This window comes from Salvelinus fontinalis, chromosome 5 (genome assembly GCF_029448725.1).
Source record: "Salvelinus fontinalis isolate EN_2023a chromosome 5, ASM2944872v1, whole genome shotgun sequence".
Classification (NCBI taxonomy): domain Eukaryota; kingdom Metazoa; phylum Chordata; class Actinopteri; order Salmoniformes; family Salmonidae; genus Salvelinus; species Salvelinus fontinalis.
In genome coordinates, this window is record NC_074669.1 from 2000802 (window position 1) to 2005801 (window position 5000).

The 5000-nt window shown below is 44.4% G+C and overlaps 1 protein-coding gene across 4 annotated transcripts in view; it reads right to left on the minus strand.

Moving 5' to 3' along the window:
* Positions 1 to 5000, minus strand: part of LOC129856189 (synaptotagmin-7-like) — a 371304-nt gene that overhangs the window by 95722 nt on the left and 270582 nt on the right. The window lies entirely within an intron of this gene.

The window sequence follows — 5000 nt, forward strand, 5'->3', positions numbered from 1 at the left end:
GTCAAAATGAGGCTCAGTAGTGTGTGTGGCCTCCACGTGCCTGTATGACCTCCCTACAACGCCTGGGCATGCTCCTGATGAGGTGGCGGATGGTCTCCTGAGGGATCTCCTCCCAGACCTGGACTTAAGCATCCGCCACCTCCTGGACAGTCTGTGGTGCAACGTGGCGTTGGTGGATGGAGCGAGACATGATGTCCCAGATGTGCTCAATTGGATTCAGGTCTGGGGAACGGGCGGGCCAGTCCATAGCATCAATGCCTTCCTCTTGCAGGAACTGCTGACACACTCCAGCCACATGAGGTCTAGTATTGTCTTGCATTAGGAGGAACCCAGGGCCAACCGCACCAGCATATGGTCTCACAAGGGGTCTGAGGATCTCATCTCGGTACCTAATGGCAGTCAGGCTACCTCTGGCGAGCACATGGAGGGCTGTGCGGCCCCCCAAAGAAATGCCACCCCACACGCTGACTGACCCATCGCCAAACCGGTCATGCTGGAGGATGTTGTAGGCAGCAGAACGTTCTCCACGGCGTCTCCAGACTCTGTCACGTCTGTCACGTGCTCAGTGTGAACGTGCTTTCATCTGTGAAGAGCACAGGGCGCCAGTGGCAAATTTGCCAATCTTGGTGTTCTCTAGCAAATGCCAAACATCCTGCACGGTGTTGGGCTGTAAGCACAACCCCCACCTGTGGACGTCGGGCCCTCATACCACCCTCATGGAGTCTGTTTCTGACCGTTTGAGCAGACACATGCACATTTGTGGCCTGCTGGAGGTCATTTTGCAGGGCTCTGGCAGTGCACCTCCTTGCACAAAGGCGGAGGTAGCGGTTCTGCTGCTGGGTTGTTGCCCTCCTACGGCCTCCTCCACGTCTCCTGATGTACTGGCCTGTCTCCTGGTAGTGCCTCCATGCTCTGGACACTACGCTGACAGACACAGCAAACCTTCTTGCCACAGCTCGCAGTGATGTGCCATCCTGGATGAGCTGCACTACCTGAGCCACTTGTGTGGGTTGTAGACTCCGTCTCATGCTACCACTAGAGTGAAAGCACCGCCAACATTCAAAAGTATCATTGTTTATTGTCAATCAGTGTTGCTTCCTAAGTGGACAGTTTGATTTCACAGAAGTGTGATTGACTTGGAGTTACATTGTGTTGTTTAAGTGTTCCCTTTATTTTTTTGAGCACTGTATATCAACGAATTTGCGAGGCACTAGGACAGTCTGCAGCACCCGGCCTCACCCTACTAGAATCTGAAGTCAAATGTCTACTGTTTGCTGATGATCTGGTGCTTCTGTCACCAACCAAGGAGGGCCTACAGCAGCACCTAGATCTTCTGCACAGATTCCGTCAGACCTGGGCCTTGACAGTATATCTTAGTAAGACAAAAATAATGGTGTTCTAAAACAGGTCCAGTTGACAAGGCCACCAATAAAAACTTCATCTAGACACCGTTGCCCTCGAGCACACAAAAAACTATACATACCTCGGCCTAAACATCAGCACCACAAGTAACTTCCACAAAGCTGTGAACGATCTGAGAGACAAGGCAAGAAGGGCCTTCTGTGCCATAAAAAGGAACATATAATTCGACATACCAATTAGGATCTGGCTAAAAATACTTGAATCAGTTATCGAACCCATTGCCCTTCATAGTTGTGAGGTCTGGGGTCCGCTCAGCAACCAAGAATTCACAAAATGGGACAAACTCCAAATTGAGACTCTGCATGCAGAATTCTGCAAAATATCCCTATGTGTGTACAATGTAGAACACAAAATAATGCACGCAGAGCAGAATTAGGCCGATACCTGCTTAATTATCAAAATCCAGAAAAGAGACGTTAAATTCTACAACCACCTAAAAGGAAATGATTCCCAAACCTTCCATAACAAAGCCATCACCTACAGAGAGGTTAACCTGGAGAAGAGTCCCCTAAGCAAGCTGGTCCTGGGGCTCTGTTCACAAACACAAACACACCCCACAGAGCCCCAGGACAGCAACACAATTAGACCCAACCAAATCATGAGAAAACAAGAAGATAATGAATTGACACAAGAATTAACAAAAAAAACTGAGCAAACTAGAATGCTATTTGGCCCTAAACAGAGAGTACACAGTGGCAGAACACCTGACCACTGTGACTGACCCAAACAAAAAAAGGAAAGCTTCGACCATGTACAGACTCAGTGAGCATAGCCTTGCTAACTTATTTAGGCTTTGAATACTTATTGACTTGACATAATTCCACTTTGACATCCTGGGGTATTGTGTTTAGGCCAGTGACAAAAACAAATAGCGGAATTCAACGTGGAAAAAAGTCAAGGGGTTGTGCATACCTTCTGAAGGCTCTGTAAATGTCAGGAAGTCAACAATAGAAGGGAGAAGAAAGAGAGGAAAACTAATGGAGGATGATAACAGAATACTAATGGAGGATGATAACAGAATACTAATGGAGGATGATAACAGAATACTAATGGGGGATTTCATGTGTGTCACTTAGCAGATGCTCTTATGCAGACGCCTCTTATGCAGACGCCTCTTATGCAGACGCCACTTATGCTGACACTCTGATGCTGACACTCTGATGCTGACTCTCTTATGCAGACTCTCTTATGCTGACACTCTGATGCTGACACTCTGATGCTGACACTCTGATGCTGACACTCTGATGCTGACTCTCTTATGCAGACTCTCTGATGCTGACTCTCTTATGCAGACACTCTGATGCTGACACTCTGATGCTGACACTCTGATGCTGACACTCTGATGCTGACTCTCTTATGCTGACACTCTGATGCTGACTCTCTTATGCAGACTCTCTGATGCAGACTCTCTGATGCAGACTCTCTGATGCAGACTCTCTGATGCAGACGCCACTTATGCTGACTCTCTGATGCAGACTATCTGATGCTGACTCTCTTATGCAGACTCTCTGATGCAGACTCTCTGATGCTGACACTTTGATGCTGACTCTCTGATGCAGACGCCACTTAAGCTGACTCTCTGATGCTGACTCTCTGATGCAGACTCTCTGATGCAGACTCTCTGATGCAGACTCTCTGATGCAGACTCTCTGATGCAGACTCTCTCATTCAGACTCTCTTATGCAGACGCCTCTTATGCTGACTCTCTGATGCTGACTCTCTTATGCTGACTCTTATGCAGACTCTTATGCAGACACTCAAGAAAACCAATTATTTTTATCATAATGATTAAGGAGTAGCATCAAAACAGAGTAATACGCCCCAACAACAGAAAACTATACAGAAAAAACTCAAATTGCTGAAATAAATCAAATCATTGATGAGAGAATATAAAAAATAAAAATAAATTATTGACAAAGACATTGTGGCGTAACAGGAAGATTGGAATGTCGTGAACCAAGAGGTTGTGAGTTTAAATCCCAGGTGAGGACATGTTGAATAATAATGACTGTATAAATGAACATTCACAATGTCATCATGTGCGTGTCAGATTTGTTGAAAACATTGTATGTTAAAAGCACTGTGTGTGTGTGCAAGTAATTCCAAAACCTTTTTAAGGTAATATTCCCAAATACAATGTTGTAGACAAGTTGAGCATCATTTCATGTTGAATTCATTTTGCGTATGTTTTCTCAAGTTGGAGCTAAGTTTTGGTCAACCATTTTTTGGGGCGGGATAGAAAATACTGTGGATTCAGTTACTTAATAATAATAATAATAATTAGTTGAAACAACTATACTGAACCAAAAATATAAACGCAACATATAAAGTGTTGGTACCATGTTTCATGAGCTGAAATAAAAGATCCCAGATATTTTACAAACGTAACAAAAAGCTTGTTCCTCTCAAACGTTCTGCACACATTTGTTTACGTTCCTGTTAGTGAGCATTTCTCCTCGGCCAAGGTAGTCCATACACTTGACAGGTATGGCATATCATGAACCTGATTAAACATCATTACACAGGTGCACCTTGTGCTGGGGACAATAAGAGGCCACTCTAAAATGTGTAGTTTCGTCACATTCGCCACACAGTTTTGAGGGATCGTGCAATTTGCATTCTGACTGCAGGAATGTCCACCAGAGCTGTTGCCAGATAACTGAATGTTAATTTCTCTACCATAAGCCACCTCCAAAGTTGTTTTAGGGAATTTGTCAGTACGTCCAACCGGCCTCACAACCGCAGACCACGTGTAACCACGCCAGCCCAGGACCTCCACATCCGGCTTCTTCACCTGCGGGATCGTCTGAGACCAGCCACCCGACAGCTGATGAAACTGTGGGTTTTGCACAATCAACAGCCTGATCAACTCTATGTGAAGGAGATGTGTAGCGCTGCATGAGGAAAATGATGGTCACATCAGATACTGACTGGTTTTCTGATCCATGCCCCTACTTTTTTTTTAAAGGTGTCTGTGACCAACAGATGCATATCTGTATTCTCAGCCATGTGAAATCCACAAAGTAGGGCCTAATGAATTTCCTTCCATTGACTGATTTCCTTATATGAACTGTAACTCTGTAAAATTGCTGAAATTGTTGCATGTATGCATTTATATTTTTGTTCAGTGTAGATGTTTTACATTTACATGGTAGATTAGTTATGTGGCAGTCCTGTGTGGCTCAGTTGGTAGGAGCATGGCACTAGCATTGTCAAGGTCAAAGGTTCAATTCCCACAGGGATCACACGTATGTAAAAATTTATGTATCCACTCACTTGACTGATTCATTTTGGATGAAAGTGTCTGCTATATGGCTTATAGGATCATATAATTATCTCTCTGGATGAGGTAGGTCTATCGTCATCCTTATAGGATCATATAATTATCCCTCTGGATGAGGTATGTCTACCGTCATCCTTATAGGATCATATAATTATCTCTCTGGATGAGGTATGTCTACCGTCATCCTTATAGGATCATATAATTATCTACAGGTAGGTCTATCGTCATCCTTATAGGATCATATAATTATCCCTCTGGATGAGGTATGTCTACCGTCATCCTTATAGGATCATAT